Consider the following 20267-nt stretch of genomic DNA (forward strand, 5'->3'; position numbering starts at 1 on the left):
GCCGGTGGGAGGCGCCCCCGCCGTGCAAACACACCGCTGTACTTTGAGGGGCCCTGTGCCAGTGCCAGTGCCAACGAGTGGGCCCCCCCTGCTTGCTCAGGATCACAGCACTTGCAAAGTTGAAATACTTTCCTCTCCCTGCTCCACTGCCGTGACGCGTTCCAGATTTCCTGGGCCCACTAATTACTTGAACCAGCCCTACCCCCCACAACTTTAGCCAAATGACCCCCAATTTCAAATGCCTTCCAATTATTATAAGCTAAATTACGATTGACAAGCTTCAGTAAAAAGAATGGATGTTTTTGCCATTAAAATGGGCAGTGTAGGTGTTTTCCTGGCCTCCACTCACTGCCGACTATGCTCCCCCATTGACTTGCATTGGGTTTCGTGTTTCGGGCGATACCCGACTTTTCGCGATAATCGGCCGATTCCACTCGACTCGACTTCTAAGATAGTCGGGTTTCGCGAAACACGACTCGACTCTAAAAAGGTCAAGGTCGCTCAACCCTAGTCACCACAGATGGCAGAATAAATGTGAGTTTTTATTTTTTCACCATCCATTGTGGCACTGTGTTTTTTCTTTGAAGTCTTCATTCAGTGCCTAGTCAGCAAGATGTAATGCCCCTGTTAATGTTTGCTCGTCCATGTGTCAGTGGTGAAATGCACCCTCTTTTTATGGGAAAGGGTGATGATGTCAGTGACATGCTGGTGTAGCGCAAGCGCAGCTTTCTTTTAGAAGTAATGGCGACTGGCAACTGATACTGGAGTTCAAGCTCTTAGCTTTGCCATGTGTAGGAGGAAACATTCTTTTACGTGACCACAACTGTGGGATCGATAGCTGCCTGCTGTGATGAGAGAAGGCGGTGTATGGAGAACAGGAGAAAATGCTAGACTGTGAGTGAGGTAAAGGCGGTGCTGTTATGGTGGATTGAGAAAGATGTGTTGCGTTAGTTAACACAAAAGCAGCAGTCATGTCTACTTCCGTAACAGCTGACCAGCTCTCACTCACCACGACTGTGGTGGGTAAACAATTGTAGCTTCTGTGGCTAGAGACCTGTGTGTGAACACTTGGAATGGTGACAGAGGAGGAAGAAGCAGCAGATGGGGTTGCTGGGACGGCCGGTGGTTGGCGATGCCCGCTAGTCCACATTTTAGTGCAATGAGATTCCCACACCAAGGCATGTTGATCATATATGTGCAGTTTCATACAAGTAGTTTTCAAATTATTGCAATTTTTGCCTCTACTGAGGATTTTGGGAAATTTGGCACATAACGTGAGTTGTATTATCCTTTGCAGTCTCAAAAAAGGCCCAGGCTAGGCAACCCTTGCTGTCCCTGCGAACTAACACTTGCGACCAGTGCTGGCCAAATGTAGAGTTGAGGCTGAGGATATAGTGCTTGTCTTGGTTGTGTCGCTTCATGTCTGTGTGTGAAGCCGCAATGTAACCTTCCTTCTCCTCCACCTCCTCTCTTGAGCTACAAATCTGCATACCTCTGGGTTCACATTAAGTGGGATTTACAACCTCATCATCATCCTCTCTGTTCTCACACTCCTCACCCTGAGAGTCAACCTCCTCTTCCTGCTCTGACACTACAGTACAGTCCACATGCGCCTCTGGTATCTGAGTCTCAGCAGGATCACCTCCACCCTTGGTAGTTAATGTCTGATGATGAGGGTTTGGATTCTGCTCTGACCCTGCTTTGTCCGTCTCTGGATCCAGCATGAAAAACATTTGGGCATCGGTGCAGATTCTTTCCTCCTCTGGATTCTGTGATTCTTTGGAGCAAACCTCTGATGCCCATGGAATACAATGTGTAAACAACTCTTTAGAATGGCCCATCTGAGGTTCCCCAGTCAGGTGGGCATTGGGAAATTTTTATTGCTGGGGGAAACAAGGGTGATTGAGGTGCCACCTCTAAGGATTGTACTGTGTATGATGTTAAGGTGGAAGAAAAGGGGGAGAGATCACTTGATGAAATACTTGCCATCCACTCGAGCTCATGCTCTTTCTGAACCTCGCCTACAAGGCATACAGCCATGCAGCTGCCAAGGAAAGGGAGACGGATAGGCTGGCCAGTAACAGATGTTGTCAGTGGTCTTTGGATAGGACGAGACGGTGTTTCTTCAGTTGAGCTTTCATTTACATTAACACCTAACTCACATACACGTCAAACACCAAGCCTATTCCCTCTTCCACCACGACTGCACCTTTTTCCCCACTCATGTTGTAGGTAGCCATCCCCTCTTGTACTCTGCTGTTTCACAACCTTAGAGCCACAGCTGTCAGTCAACTGTCACTAAATTAACAAATCACTGTTTTTTTAGATAGTTTGCCTGAACAACACTGTTATGCCTAATGATTTTTAAGTGGAAATACAGCCTTTTGATTTGACACCGAGACACAATTTTAGCACAAACGATTTGTAGTAGCTAATAGTGTTCCGCATAAATGAGAAGTGCATTCCCTTTGAAAAATAAGATTTTATTCAACATCTTACTGAATACATGTAAAATTTCCAAAATTGAGAGTAGATTCAATTTCAAAGAACATTTTTTAACCCATAAGGCTAGGTTCACATTGCATTAATAGCAGCCCGTTCAACACATGCGTTAATGGGCTGCTGTTCATGCAAGTGCTGATATGTCATCGCACTAGCGCAGATAGAGCTAGCAGATGCTCAATCTGCGCTAGCAGTGGCGGACCCGGAAACGCTGCGGCCCGCGTCCCTGGGTCCGTCACTCAATGACGGCACATCTCTAGCGCACGCCTGTGAACTTATGATGCCATCAATGAAATGTAGCTTTTCGACATCTGCAGCACTTATGTGGCTCTACAAAAGGACCCTGCCGCTGTCATGTTTCAATGTAGGCAGGATGGTTAAGCCCACCCATCTAATTAATGACAATTTACCCCACTATAACTCTATAAATTGCACCACAAATGGACTCTAGTCTCTGGATTACATTTCTGGTGGTGGTGCATGGCATTTATAAGCGATTCCTAGTTTATTAAGTGGCGTGCAACTCTTAGTGAATTAAGCACATCTTACTCCACCATTACCCTTCATTAATACTGACATTTACAATTTAATTAGATACCCATTTCCAGAGAAAAAAAATTCATATGGAATCAAAGGCAAAATATTTAACACTGTATTTTTCGTGCATGCTTCCCTTCTGCTAATTATTACACATAATCACATTTAGAACCTGTGATATAAAGTACAAGGGAAATTAAAATGTGATACATTTTTCAGATTCCCAAAGTACAACAGATCTAACAAACGTCCACTATCAGCAGTGCTGTAACCATTATAAATAGGCACTGAATCGAGAGTAATTCAAGAGAATGGTTGTCACACGACTCAAAAAGTAATATAAATTCTGAAAGGACAGTCTTAAAATTTGACAAAGATATTAGGAAAGAATGGACTTTACATCATGTTCTATTTAAAAATTGGAATTCCTAGTCAAATTAATGAAATTTCAGTTTTTAATAAAGATACCTATATAACTTTAAAGCTATGTTCACACGTTGTAAACGTACTGACCGCAGAGTTATTAAACTACACTTAGTCAAGAAGTGTTATCATTTTTTTAAAAGGTAAAACTTTATTAACATATAAACAATACATACAATTAAAATTGGTGCCTCAAAACCAGAGCAAATCATCAAATAGAGGTAAGCGAAGGGACACACAGGTATCCAGAAAAGATCAATCCACTATATTGTTTGTCATACACAGGTGCCCAAGAACATTCATGAGAACTTTTTAATCACCGGAAAAAATCTCCAAATTTCAAATTCAAAGTGCCAGTGCAGATTAATCCCTAATAAGCCATACTACAAAACGGTGCAAGTGCACGTTAATTAGATAGTTGTTCATTTAATCATATAGAGATTCATAACTACAAGATAAATCTTCCCATACACAAGACAGGTTCCCACCACCAAATTGCATAATGTGGAACCGCAGAAAATTACACACTCGTCCACCTTATGAGTACCGCATATTTGGTATAACAAGAGATTTCGCAAAGCCTAATAGGTATTTTTGAATCATATAGAGACTCGTCATCACAAACTACATCTCCAGAACACAAGACAGATTTCCACCACCAAATTGCACAATATGGGACCGCAGAATATTGCTCGGGCTGCCGGGGGTCTGTGCGGGCTGCCTGGGGGTCTGTGCAGGCTGCCTGGGAGTCTGTGCGGGATGCTGGGGTTCTGTGCGGAGCTCTCGGGGGGTCTGTGCGGGCTGCCAGGGGGTCTGTGCGGGCTGCTGGGGGTTTGTGCGGGCTGCTTGGGGTCTGTGCAGGCTGCCCGGGGGTCTGTGCAGGGCTCTCAGGGGTCTCTGTGGGCTGCCCGGGGGTCTGTGAGGGCTGCCAGGGGGTCTGTGCGGGCTGCCAGGGGTCTATGCAGGTTAACGGGAGTCTTTGCGGGCTGCTGGGGGTGTGTGTGTGTGTATGTGTGTGTGTGTGTGTGTGTGTGCAGGCATTGTCCGATGGGACAACAAGTCCCATTGGGCTATGCTTGCTGAAGTGACAGTAATTGACACATTAGCCAATGATGGGACAGTAGTAGTCCCATCATCCGGCTAATGTGTTGAACGTAAAGAAAACAAAAAACAAACAAACATACAACATACAACAGAACATACAACATATAACAGTACATACAACATATAACATATAACAGAACATACAACATATATCATACAACATACAACAGAGCATACAACATATAACATACAACACACAACATATAACAGAACATACAACATATAACATATAACAGAACATACAACATATAACATATAAAATACAACAGAACATACAACATATAACATACAACATACAACACACAACATATAACAGAACATACAACATATAACATACAACATATAACAGTGCATAGAACATATGACATACAACATACAACAGAGCATACAACATGTAACATATAACATACAACAGAACATATAACTTACAACATACAACAGAACATACAACATATAACTATACATACAACATACAACAGAACATATAACATACAACAGAACATATAGCACACAATACATACAGTACATTCATACATTACATACAATACATACATATATACATAGAGTACATACTCACCATCACCTTCTCACCTCAATCCCAGAAGCCAGTGTCACCTGTAAAAAAATATTAAAATAACAAACAAACACTATGCTCCCTGTGTCCACAGATATCCAATTAAAACGAGTGTCCCACGACGATCTCCCGTGGAGAGCAGCAGAATCAGCTGATGCGACCGCTCTCCAGGAGCTCCAAGAATACAATGACGGAAAATATCCTTTCGCACTGTATTCCTCCGCCACTGTAAAAAATAGTCCCTAGTCTCTCTTGTGGCACTGCTGTGTAAGAAAGTTCCCACGCAGCAATGCCATAAAGTGAGACTCTGAACTAAGGTAACCTCAGTGATGCACTGCAGGAGCCATTGTCTCCTGTCAGTGTGTCACTGAAGGTATATAGAGCAGAGACATCCCCCGATGTCAGTAGATCACCGTGGGACACTCATTAATTGGACTGCGTCGGACAGAGAGGATAAAGTTTATTATTTTTAATTTTTTTGTAGGTGATCGAGTATGGTAAGTATGGTTAAATTAAGAATATTTAAATACTTTTTTCTGGCTGTGTCTTTATTTTTTTAACTCATTCACTACTATTGGATTAATAATGGATAGGCGTCTTATTGACGCCTCTCCATTACTAACCGGGCTTAATGTCACCTTACATTAGCAAGGTGACATTAAACCCTTATTACTCCATATCCCACCGCTACTCGGGATTGGGAAGAGAGGGGCTAAGTGTCAGAATTGGCGCATCTTACAGATGCGCCATTTCTGGGGCAGCTGCGGGCTGGTATTTGTAGCCGGGGGGGCAATATCCATGGCCCCTCTCTAGGCTATGAATATCAGCCCGCAGCTGTCTGCGTAGCCTTTCTGGCTATAAAAAATAGGGGACCCCACAACCTTATTTTAATAGCGAGTAAAGGCTGCGCAGACAGCTGCGGGCCGATATTCATAGTCTGGGAGGAGCAATGGGTATTAACCCCTTCCCAGGCTACAAATATTGGCCCCCGGGTCGGCTTTCCCCCTCTGGCGCAGAAAATAGCGCGGATGCCCAAGCCATTTTTTTCCATTTTTTTTTTTTTAATTTATCATTCTTTAAGAATCATCGGCCTTGCTATTATATATCTATGGATATATCCATAGATAAATCTATATATCTATACATGGATATCTATGGATACATGTATAGATATAACTATTGATATATCTATGGATGGATAACTATGGCTATATTTATAGATAGATATATATATCTATCCATATATCTATCTGACTACTTTCACACATCAGGTTTTTGCCATCAGGCACAATCCGGTGAGTTTTGAAAAAAAAGGATCTGTTTTTTTTTTCTGCCGGATCCGTTTTTTCTCATAGAGTTGTATTAGCGCGGGATTGCACCTGATGGTCACATGTTTCATCCGTTTTTTGCCGGATCTGTCAGAAAAGCTGTTTCCGGTAGATGGAGAAAACGTACAGAAGAACGTTTTTTCTGTCCGGCAAAAAAATGCACAGCGACAGATCCGGCAAAAAATGCATGAAACTGAGATTTGAAATGATGAATCTGGCCTCTGAATCTGGTTTTTCATGCATTTTTTCCATTGAAATCATGCACATTTTCCGTTCTCTCTAAAAAAAAAAAAATGGATCAGTTGCATCAGTTTTTCACTATTTGAAACGGATCCGTTTTTTCAAAAATTCGCCAGATCCTGCTTGATGGATAGATGTAGATGATATATGGATAGTTAGGCTACTTTCACACATCAGTTTATTTCTGTCAGGCAGGATCCGGCGAATTTTTGAAAAAAAGGATCCGTTGCAAACAGGGAAAACAGGGAAAAACTGATGATGATCCATTTTTTTTTAGAGAGAGAGAACGGAAGATGTGCATGATTTCAATGGAAAAAATGAAAAACCGGATTCGGAGGCCAGATTCATCATTTCACATCTCAGTTTCATACATTTTTTGCCGGATCCGTCGCTATGCGTTTTTTCACCGAACAGAAAAAACTTTCCTCTGTACATTTTTTCCGTCAGCCGGAAACAGTAATTTTTTACGGATCCCGCAAAAAAACGGATGAAATGTGTGGCCATCAGGCGCAATCTGGCGCTAATACAACTCTATGAGAAAAATAACGGAGCCGGCAAAAATTTAAAAAACGGATCCGTTTTTTTTCAAAACTCGCCAGATTATGCCTGACGGCAAAAACCTGATGTGTGAAAGTAGCCTAACTATCCATATATCTATTTATCCATCCATCTATCCATCTATCTATCCATCTATCTATCCGTCTATATGTCTATGTGTGTAATGGAGTGTGGGTTGGACAAATGTAAAAGAGGAGGTTGGACAAGAAATGACATCACAAATGTTTTTTTTTTGTTCAATAATACATCTTTATTTAGCTTTTAAAAACACGTACAAAAACACATAAAACGCACCAAAACCGGGCAAAAACGCTTCAAAAACACACCTGCGTTTTCTGCCAAGAGCTGCGGATTTAGTGCAGAAAAATCCACAGGCAAGTCTGCAACGTGTGCACATAGCCTAATAGTTCAATTGGACAACAGCTATCTCTCCTGACATCCTCATACATGTAAATCATTGATTTATTTGAACCTTCATGTCTATCTATAAAACTGTCATACTGGTTAACCCTTTCAGTAAACACCATAAAAATAAGTATATAAAAACATTGTGGCAAAAAAACTATGCTTTTTTAATCATACTGGCAAAATAAGGTGGAATAAAATGTAATCAAAAAGTTGAATAGAATTAAAAATGTTGTGGCTGAAAACTTCATCTTGTCCCGCAAAAAAGAAACCACCATACAGCTCCATCAGCAGAGAAATAAAAAAGCTACAGCTCTCAGAATTTAGCACTGCAAAAACAATTATTTTTTTTCCTATAAAATAGTTTGCATTGTAAAAAGCAGTAAAACATTAAAAAAATATAAAATAATATAAATCTGGTATTGCTGTAATCATACTGAAACGAAGAATAGAGCTGTCTTATCACTATTATCATATGGTGAATGACATAAAAAATGAAAAAACTATGTCCTCAATTGCTGTTTTTTTTTTATTCATTCTGTAATCCCAAAAATCGGAATAGAAAAAATGTTAAGTGCCCAAAAATGGTACCAATAAAAATGCCAACTTGAATCACAAAAAATATATAGAAAAATTGTAGCTCTCAAAATAGTGGGATACAAAAACATGCTTTTACTAAAACATCTTTTAGTGTGTGATAGCTGCCAAACATAAAAAAAACTATATAAATCTGGCATCACTGGAATTGCATCAACCCGAAGAATAAAGTTGTCCAATCACTTATACCGAACAAGGAATGGCGTAAAAAATAAATAAATACAATTATTGACCTGATGTTGATTATCCAACGATTGCAGGGCTCTGTTTACATTTATCCTGCGCACTACCCTGAGCACTTAAACCAAGGTTTGGTGTAAATATCTGAAATACGTAATTCAGACAGAACCACCAACTGAAGATTCCTTATGATGAGACAGATGGAGACACTTTGGACGTTGTCTGTCTTATGATCTAGCCATGCATAAAACTGCAGTCTGGAACAGTTTTGCGCACCTCTGAAAAGAAGGACACCACTGAACAAAGACTAGATGGAGTTCAGAGTAACTCTGCTGCCTCATTATAGTGAATGGATCCCTAAGAGGTTTCATCTGAATCACATAGTTCATAGATATAGATGGCAAACCTAATGTAAGTGCTCAATGAAGAGTGCAGGATAAATGTGATCCAAAATGTTATGTAAAATTTTCCCAATAAAAGTTTAAACTCAATTGACAAAACAACCCTCACGAAGGTCCATTATCTGTTAAGGAAAAATAGGGGGACTTCCAAGTTACTGGTAGCATAAAGGATCTCAAAAGCACTGTCACCTTGCACCCCAAAAGAAATCCAGCAAATTCTGCCTGCCAAATCCAAATGCCCCCCTCCCTTCTGAACCCCAGTTTGCATAAACCATATTGAGCATCCACATAATTGGCATTTCTGTATTAATGAGAGCTTGCTTAATTTATGGAGCGTGTTTCTCAAGAAGCATGGGCTGCGAACAATATATGGACACTACAATGTTAGTGCTACTATGCACTACTCACTGTGTGACTAAGAACTACTGTACAGTCACACATGGGTTATTGCCATGTTCAGCACAAGTTGTGTGTCAAATATTTATGACATTTTTACACATTTCCTCATGTGAAAATGTAAAATCAAGGGCTAAAACAAAATTTATCTGGCAAACAATGTAGTTTATTTTTATTCATTGCCAAATTCTATAAAATTTTGTGATGCACCTGTCTCGTCAACATGATCACTGCACCCTTAACTGTACTCATTCAGAGATGTTCTTTGTAAAATGGGTTCTATTATGGGGGGATTCTGCTGTTCTGGCACCTCAGAGGCTGTGCCAATGTGACATAGCATCGTCACACCATTTCAGCAAAATATGAACTCCAATATGATGCTCTTTCCTTTCTGAGTTTTGCACTGTGCCTAAAAAGTAGTTTTTGACCACATATGGGGTACTGGTGTACTCAGGAGAAACTGCGTAACAAATCATATTTTCTTCTATTAATAATTTTGAAAATTGAAAACTTGGGGCCAAAGCAACATTTTAGTGGAAAAAGATGGTCATTTTCCAATTGACTCTGCCCAATGTTATGCAATTCTGTGAATGCTCACTACACCCCTAGATGAATTCCTCAAAAGCTGTAGATTCCAAAATGAGGTCACTTGTCAGGTTTCTGCTGTTTTGGCATGTCAAGTGCTCTTCAAATGTGACATGACATCCGCAATTTATTCCTAGCCAAATCTGCATTGCAAAATTCAATTGGCACTCCTTCCCTTACAAGCCCTGCTGTGTGCCCAAACAGAAGTTTCCCACCACATATGGAGTATCAGTGTATTCAGGAAAAATGAAACAACAGATTTTGGCATCAATTTTCTCACGTTAAAAAATTGGGACTAAAGCAACAGTTTTGCTTGAAAAATGTGAAGCACCTCAAGGTGCTCATCAGACCTCTAGATAAGTACCTCTAGGGGGGTAGTTTCCAAAATGGGGCAAGTTGTCGTGTTTTTTCACTGTTTAGGCTGTGGTAGATCTGCACACTCGGCTGCACACAGAGGTATACACAGGTACACTGTCTCTTTAAATCTTCCACCGGTTTATATTACACTAGATGGTGGCCCGATTCTAACGCATCGGGTATTCTAGAATATGTATTTATGTATGTACATAGCAGCCACATAGTATATAGCACAGGCCACGTAGTATATAGGAGCCATGTAGTACATAGCAGACAAATACTACGTGGCCTGTGCTATATACTATGTGGCTGCTATATACATACATATTGTAGAATACCCAATGCGTTAATACAGGCCACGCAATATATAACAGTGGCCACGCAGTATATAACACAGCCACGTACTATATAACACAGCCCACGCAGTATATAGCAGCCACGCAGTATATAACACAGGCGACGTAGTATATAACACAGGCCATGCAGTATATAACACTGGCTATGTAATATATAGCACAGCCCCACGCAGTATATAACACTGCCTATGTAGTATATAGCAGCCACGCGGTATCTAACACAGCCCACGTAGTATACAGCAGTGTGGGCACCATATCCCTGTTAAAAAAATAATTAAAATAAAAAATAGTTATATACTCACCCCCTGGGATCCACCGAAGCTCTGGCGATACGCGCGCGGCTGCCGCCATCTTCCGTTCCCAGGATGCATTGCGAAATTACCCAGATGACTTAGCGGTCTCGCGAGACCGCTAAGTCTTCTGGGTAATTTTGCAATGCATCTCTGAGAACAGAAGATGGCGGCAGGCGCGAGCGGCTCGGCGGACTACGGAGGGTGAAAATAGCAGGTTTTTTGTTTTTTTATTATTTATAACATTACATTTTTTTACTATTGATGCGGCATAGGCAGCATCAATAGTAAAAAGTTGGGGACACACAGGGTTAATAGCAGTGGTTACGGAGTGCGTTACCCATGGCATAGTGTGGTCCATTACCACCGGCATTAACCCTGTGTGAGCGGTGACTGGAGGGGAGTATGCAGGAGCCAGGCACTGACTGTGGGGAGTAAGGAGTGGCCATTTTCTTCCGGACTGTGCCCATCGCTGATTGGTCATGGCTGTTTTGCCGTGACTAATCAGCGACTTGGATTTCCATGACAGACAGAGGCTGCGACCAATGAATATCCATGACAGAAAGACAGACAGAAGAACAGACAGAAAGACAGAAGTGACCCTTAGACAATTATATAGTAGATGCGGCATAAACTAGTGTGAAGTGAAAAATGAACACGGCAAAACAGGCAAGCCAAGCAAAATGGTATATATCCTCTGCCGCTGCGGTGATCCCTCCACTCAGGATATACCAAGCGAGTTCACTACGGTTTAACACAAACCTTTCTCTGGAGCTGCCGGCTCCAGACACACCGAACACCAAATTACACAGAAGGCTGTCTATTTATCTTCTATACCTCACCCTTGGGGTGAGATATTGTGAGCAGTCTCCCACCCGCTCTTTAGCTGCTCACTAAAATGCCTAGTCCTTAAAATGGACAATTAACCCCTCTCAGCACTTAGTGTGCTGGAGCAAACTTCTAGGTTTCAGATCACTGAAGCTAACAGCCTCAGTGAAATATATCTCCCCTCCAGTACTTGGCCAGTGACTTTGTCACAAGGCACATCAGGGGCTCTGCAAATGCAACATGGCATCCTCTATTCCAGCCAATTTTGCACTTCAAAAGTCAAATGGTGCTCCTTCCCTTCCAAGCCCTGCCGTGCGCCTAAACAGTAGTTTTCCACCATATATGGGGTATTTTCATACTTAGGAGGATTTGCACAACAAATTGTATGATCCATTTTTTCCTGTTACCCTTGGGGAAATTAAAAATTTGGGGAGGAAGAAACATTTTTGTGGGACAAATGTATTGTTACATTTTCACGGATCAATGTTCTAAAATTATGTGAAGCAACTGGGGGTTCAAGGTGCTCACCACCCCTCTAAATAAATTCCTTGAGGGTGTAGCTTCCAAAATAGGGTCACTTGTGGGGTTTCCACTGTTTAGGCACATCAGGGGCTCTGCAAACGCAACATGGCATTAGCTATTTTTTCTAGCCAATTTTGTGCTCAAAAAGTCCAATCATGCCCCTTCCCTTTCGAGCTCTGCCATATGCCCAAATAGTAGTTTTCCACCATATCTGGGGTACGACTGTGCTCAGGAGAAATTGCACAACAAATTGAATGGTTCATTTTCTCCTGTTAGTCCTATGAAAATTTAAAATTTGGAGGAAAATAAATATTTTTGTGGGAAAAATTAAAATTTTAAATTTTCCTTCCACTTTTCTTCAATTTTGGTGAAATCAGTTAATTCATTTCTTGAATGTGGTTTTGAGCACTTTGAGGGTGTAGTTTTTAAAATGGTGTCACTTAATGGGCATTTTCTGTCATATAGGCACCTCAAAGTCACTTCAAAATGGGATGTGGTAACTAAAACAATTAGTTTTGTAAATTTTTTGGGAAAAATGGCAAATTGCTGATACATTTTTACTCTTTCTATCTTCCCAACAAAAAAATTATGCTGATGTGAAGTGGGCATGTGGTACATGCTTTTTGTTTTGTGTGATACAGCTATCTGATTTAAGGGCATAAAAATTCAAAGTATAAAAAAATTGCTACATTTTCTATTTTTATTTCAGATTTTACTTTCAGAAATCAATGCAAATAAAATAAAACAAAATTTACCACTAATGTGAAGTAAAATGTGACACGAAAAAAAAACATTCTCAGAATCACTGGTATAAGATGATGCTTTCCAGAGTTAGAACCTCTGTGGTTTTGTGCTGGTGGGACGGTGTGGTCTGGAGTCATGGGGACTCAGTCTTGCAGCACGGGCACTGTGAGGCACCAGGCTGTCCACCCTGCTGGTGCATTGATGCCTAGCAGCATTAGATCAACATATGAATTTTTGGAGATTTACGGTCCATGCTCATGTTTTGGTTTGGTGTATAGCATGTTCTTTCCCCTTTCTTGGACTAGCACTCCTCCCATTTGGCACAGTTGATTTTAAATCAGCAGGAGACTGTAAAGAAAGGGGTCCAGACTATTTTTGCTCTCACTTGAGAGCTTGAGGAAGTTGAATTTCAATGCTCCTTTCATTTAGAGTTGGTGCTGTCTGGCGGCCATTGTTGCTGTGGTTTTGTGCTGGTGGTGCGGTGCGGTCTGGAGTCACAGGGACTCAGTCTTGCAGCATGGGCGCTGTGAGGCACCAGGCCGTCTGCCCTGCTGGTACATTATCGCTGTGATCAGGGCATGACTCCGCTCCACTAAGGCGATAGGGACCCACTAAGAGATTTGCTGTGACATGGCAGTGGGCTTCATACAGTCTGTTCAGAATGTTAAACTAAGAACCTCATGTTCAGTAATATATATTTTGCCTAGCGGCATTAGATCAACGTATGAATTGGAGGTGCGATCCATGCTCATTTTTTTAGTGTATAGTTTCTTGTTGAACCTCTTAAGAAATTAATCAATTTCTTATCAGTGGCAGGGTGACCATGTCGAATAAAACAACACCGTAGAAAATGAAGTGTATATTGCTATTGTTGCTTGCCAAAGGATAATTATTTATGCGTCTGATCAGCTAACTACAAGAACAGGCTATTTTTGTGCATAGATATGTATATCCTGCATGTTACATTTTCTTGTAATACTGCCAGGAATGGTATGTATTTTTTATATTTTCAATACTTTTAAAATATAAATTTAATTATTTTTCTCCAAGTCTCATATAAAATAATGTTAATGTACTCTTGTCCATTAATTAAATATTTCCGACACCAAGTTTTGAACATGCGTAATATTTATTACTGTCTGTCTGTAACAGGATATGAGTCCATTTCAAACTGTTCTAATTGCTGTCCTAGAAATCTGTTATTCTGACTCATATTTTATGGAATAATTAAAACAATGTGTCCGTCTTTATAAGGGCTAATCAATAAACATGCTGGATATATACACTACACAAATGGTTGAGACTAGTGATGGGCAAACCCAGGCATCAGCACCCGGCGCACCCAGGCAAGTGTCGGGGCCCTGGTGAGACGGGGGGCCCACTCACGCTGTCTGGGATACCGCATACACACACTGGTGTAAGGGGCCCGGGAGCTGGAGGGGCCCGCTGTCAGAATTTTCATAAACCAGAGCGGTGTGTGTGTGGAGGGAGCAGGAGTCATTGTGACAGACAGCTGGGAGAGGCAACCAGTGCTGAGCAACAGGAGGGCGGGACTTTCCAGCATTCAATCCCGGCTGAGCGCGGGCTAAGTGCAGTCACAGTATTCTCCCGTCACACAGTCACAGTCACAAGTGAGTCACGGAACAGCGCAGCCCCCAATCGCCCCACTTTTTTCAGCTGGACAATTCTTTTATATAACTTAATTACTCCTAATATTCCTGAAAACTTTATAATATAAGTATCCTTCCTCCCAAACACACTGACCTAAGCAGGGCCGCCATCCTTACAGGATTGGGACCGAAGAGCAGAGGGGGCCCGCAGTGGGCCCCCTCTCCTCTGCTCAAAAGGCCCCAGCTAAAGGCTTCTGCCAGCTCAGCAACTGATCGTGTGTCCTCAAACACACAAGCAGTTAAAATTTGTTCCTGTGTAAAAGAATGCTACCACACGGCAACAGTTAACATCCACCAGCAAATCACAGGCTGGCAGCTGACGTCAGCGGGCACTTAGCCAACATATGACATCACTGTCATATGCCAGAACGAAGATCCGTGCCTCAGATGCATCGAGTGGAGGACACTGCTGGATCTCAGCCAGGTTAGGAGAAACTTTATTTTTTTGCAAAGCCGCGGTATGGTGCATATTATACACTATGAGGGTGCATTATACCACTATGGGGCAGTATTATACTGCTATGGGGCTGAACTATACTACTGTATACAGTATGACGATATATAGTAGTATATATACTTGCGAGGGCCTCGCATCACAGGAGTGTGCAGCTGCATAGAAATACGGACGTTTTGGGTGATGCAATGCAAGGCTTGCGCTTCGCTCTCGTATAATTGGCATATAAGGGGTTGACATATATAAAGCCCCTCTGCTGTATGGTATTGTAGAATTTACAATTGCTCACTCATGTAAGAAGTGAAATCTGTCATTTTACTATACCTTTATTTCTCTGCTGTATCTGTGCATCATGAATCGTGGTATGTGTTAAAGGGGGGCCCACTGAGACTCTTTCTCCCGGGGCTCTCAAAAACCTAGAGTCGGCCCTGGGCAAACCCAAACGCTAAAGTTTGCGGTATGTGAATGGACTCCGAACACGGACGTCTCACGAAAGCTCTCAGATGTCTGCTTTATCTTGGCAGATTAAAAAAGAGGGGCTTTCAAGCCATTTTTTAAAATTATTTAAATAATAATAAAAAAAAACAAGTGGGATCTCCCCATTTTTGATAGCCAGCCAAGATGAAGCAGACAGCTGGAGGCTGGTATTCTGAGGCTGAGAAAAACCATGGATATTTGCTCCCCCCGGGCCTAAAAATAGCAACTTGCAGCAACCCTAGAAAGAACACATTCATTAGATGAGGCAATTATGATGCTTTGCTCAGCTCTTCTCTCTTACCCTGGAGCGTTAACAAGTAGGCTAATATCTTGGGGTTGAGGTCAGCTGTTGAATGTCCACTAACATCAAGCCAGAGGTTATCTCTTAACCTCCAGTATTAGACTTGCAGTGTCTGAACCAATACCGATGTCAAAACCTGCAGTGTCTGAATTAGTACCTATCTCTATTCTGTTAGTGGTCTGTGTGTACACTTGCTACTTCATTGTAAGTACACTGTGTGAGCCTGGTCTTGTCTGTCCTTTTGTTTGTACCTGTCCTTGTGTTTGTTCTTTGTGTACCTGACCCTCTCTGTTCTCTATGACCCTGCTCTTGTCTGCCCTGTGAGAATCTGCAGTTCCCTGCCTGTCTGCATCTGCAGTTCCCTGCCTGCCCGCACCTGTGGTTCCCTGCTTGTCCACACCTGTGGTTCCCTGTCTGCCCGCACCTGTGGATCCCTGCTTGTCCACATCTGTGGTTCCCTGCTTGTCCGCACCTGTGGTTCCCTGCTTGTCCGCACCTGTGGTTCCCTGCTTGTCCGCACCTGTGGTTCCCTGCTTGTCCGCACCTGTGGTTCCCTGCTTGTCCACACCTGTGGTTCCCTGCTTGTCCACACCTGTGGTTTCCTGCTTGTCCGCACCTGTAGTTCCCTGCTTGTCCGCACCTGTGGTTTCCTGCTTGTCCGCACCTGTAGTTCCCTGCTTGTCCACACCTGTGGTTTCCTGCCTGTGCGCACCTGAGGTTCCCTGCCTGCCCGCATCTGCGGTTCCCTGCCTGTCCGCATCTGCGGTTCCCTGCCTCTCTGCATCTGCGGTTCCGTCTCTGTCCGCACCTGCAGTTCCCAGTATGTCCACACCTGTGGACTAGAATCTGTCCTCTTCTGTGACCCAGTTCTTCCTGAAGCTATTCCTGTTTTTCAGTCCGAACTGGGTCATACTTCTGCCTGTATATCAGTCATGCCCGCCAGCACCTGCCTGCCAGTATATCACTCGTGCCCACCTGCACTTGCCTGTATATCAGCCATGCCCGCCAGCACCTGCCTGCCAGTATATCAGCTGTGCCCACCTGCCAGTATAGCAGCCGTGTCCGCCAGCCTGTCATTCACATTCTGGCTTAGTCTTGCATATGGAGTCCTTCCGTTCTCCAATAAATTAAAGTGCCTCTATTTTCTTTGTGGATTTCACTCATTTTGGTCTTTTTCATCATGGGAACTCAGTTGTTTAAATGGCATATATTATGAGTTAGATACATGTGCACCTTGCACTTTAGATGTCTTCACTATTCCTTTAATAACACATGCAATTCATTTTAATCTGACCCTGTGAGGTTTTGAGCATCTGGGATCCTTATATTGTAGGTTCTTAGTCACACACCTGCTTGTTCTTGGTCAGTCTGGGTACGCCACGACTGTATTTAGGGTGGTACAGTCATTACTATATTGTTAATGTGTTCTTTATGGGATGAGCTTCAGTTTGAAGGGTATGTTGTAACTTCAGAGAACAAACAAAGATAATATGTTCATAGACAGCGTCTTCCATTAATAACAGCTATTTATCGCCGGTCTCATATGCTTTACTCTCTTTGTAGGATGAAATGAAGAAAAGATGGGTGGAGCAAAGTAAATCAGGATCAGATTACACACTCTTTTTGCAGTCTTTGATCATGGAGGCACATACATTTTCCCAAAAAAAATGTGTGTTTTAGTCTGAAATTTCAGAGAAAATATATATTAAAGATCCAGCCAGTGACCTTAGCTAAAGACGATATTAGTCCGGCTACGCCCCTAGCCGGCTATTCCCAGCACTACACTACCAGAGGTGAATGACTGGTCTTTCCCATAGCGAGTGACCTATTAATCGCCTGCAGCAGCACTGGGAAGAGCTGGTTTTGGGTGTAGCCAGACTAGCCCTGTCTCTGGTTAAGGTTTACTCATCCAGAACATTCCTACATGCAAAACTATACATTTGTTGTTATTCCTGTAAGCATGTATTTTTTTTAAATACTTTAAAAACTGTATAGATTTAAGTTACAGTATTAAAGAATTTAGGCCTTTACATATTATATACATTAGAATAAATGTAGCATTCCTGCTTGCATTTGCACACATAAACCGTCACTTTCTCCCGCAGCGTATCAGTATAGTTCGCGAGAAGTTCGGAATTCATTTTTTGTGACTATCACATAGACAACTAACTAACATCATTTCCTCGATTTCCTCAGAGTCTGCCTGGTACTTGCTGCAGAGGGAAGCAATGTTGGCAAATTCATTAAAAGAGTCTGAAGTGAAACCGAATACGCTCCTTGGGAAAATGTATAATTGTAGGATTCTATAGATTAAGGTTCTCTCGTAAGCACTTTACTTTCAAAAGTGGGTAATGAAAACCCACACAGAAGTCTTCATATGACTGCATAGCTTAGTGTATATAATTAGTAGTGCTTCACTAGTGCTTTTTACCTTGCACCATATGCAACATAGCTACAAACAAATTAAAGAAACTCTCCCCTCCATCCCTTACTAAGGTCGGTTTGCCTCTGTATATGTGGTATGGCAATTATTTCATATTTATTTTTTTTTCACTCAAGGATTATTTGTCCTTACTTTATAGCTATTCTTGTCTTGCTATAGTAGAAATCTGCTCTCCATGCACTGGCTTCCTGCTGAGCCTCTCATAGACTTGTGTTATACATAGCAATCCGTTTGTATGGTGAGAAAGAGAGAAGCCGTCTGGGCCGATGACGAGACTGAGGTGTGTCTCAGACTACCTGTAGGCAATGCAGCAAAACTGAAATCACAGCTCATAGCTCTGTGCTAATGGAGCTAAGCTAAAAAAGAGGCCTAGAAAAAAAACCTATAATCATCCACTGTAGGTATGACTTACATATCATTTTAAGAACATGACAAGATAGGGACATTTCATTCTTCTTCTCCAAAAAATGAATTTTTGATTTGGTACAAATCATGCTGATTCTCTTTATGACTGGAGCATCAGATAGGTAACCATCAGTTAATGATTATATCAATCGGCCCACAAAAAGAGACATTTATTTTTTGCCCAATTTGCGGGACAAAGTCACCCAGCCAGGTGAATGGGTTTGTCAAAGAAATGGATATCTTGCGTATGCTCTTCACCTGTCACTATCTTGCGTATGCTATTCACCTGTCACTATCTTACGTATGCTAATCGCCCGTCACTTGAGTGATGTTGCTTTTCTACGGTCTTCTAGGTAGGAGCTTTGTTTAATGGCATATGATGGTAAAAACTGACTTTGACAAGGACAAAAATGGATGAAAAACAGATCCAGCTTCATGAATAGATTATTTATTTAAATGAAATACATACATAGGACATGAAAAGTCATGATGACTGGTCAATTCATGTTATTGCAAGACCCTCATCAACACATTTTTAGGTGAACACTCACCCTTAACCATGATAAAGGGTGAGTGTTCACCTGAAACGCATTGATGTGAGCGATAGACTATGGCAAATTGACCTGTCATCATGACTTTTCATGTCCTGTGAATGGAGGACACTCAAAAAACAACAGTCCTATTATACCCTTACCTGGATCAGATTCAGCAATGCCTGCCTCAGGTACCGGGTGTTGTTATATTCTCCCAGGAAGCAGCGATGGAGTAGGCAGTATTACTGCCAATCTTGGATGATGTAGGAGCTGCTCAGCTGAGAATATTGGAGTGGCTGTGACTTCTAGTGACACCCAGCCAGTTTTGGTGTGTGTATGCATGCTCTCCAAATGAGCAAGTGTAATCATCTCCCTGCTGTGGCATAAGGAGCAGTACCACACCCAATTTAAACTCCAATCAGTCTGCTGGCATTTGCCAGATACTGTTCCACTTTCCTTGTATATATCAGGTGTTGTTTAGCTGCTTTTCTCTTGGTCTTGACCTGGCTAAGATCTGGTTTGCTCTTTAATCTCTCCTGTCTTTGACCTCGGCTAGTCTGACCCCACTATTCCTGACTACAGATTTGTCTCCTGGTTCTGTCACTCCAGGCTAGCTTTACTACTCTTGGCATTGGCTCACTCCTATGGCTAACAGCTACTTCATGGACATAACATAGGTAACCCCATTGTAATCACAGACCTTTGTATTCTTTCCTTAGTGGATGTCCTCAGACAGATTTTACAGGGTTTTTTCGTACACAAATAAATTAATGCGTAAGGCTACGCTTAGATGAAGATTCTATGTACATTCCCACACTTGCTGGATGCTTAGAAAACTCTTAGCCAACACCCATGCATTGTGATAGTAGTTGAATGATTTAAAACATTTTTAAATGGTCTATGTGTATAGTGTTCATTAGATTTAGCTTCCTGATACACTGTATTAAAGGGGATGTTTTGTCTAAAATGAAAACTTTTGAACTTGGCACTGGGAGGTTTCACTGGTTTCTGAGCTGGGAAAGGTGGTGATATATGCGATATGCATACTCCCGGGCAG

Source organism: Ranitomeya imitator, chromosome 1, assembly GCF_032444005.1.
Source record: "Ranitomeya imitator isolate aRanImi1 chromosome 1, aRanImi1.pri, whole genome shotgun sequence".
NCBI lineage: Eukaryota > Metazoa > Chordata > Amphibia > Anura > Dendrobatidae > Ranitomeya > Ranitomeya imitator.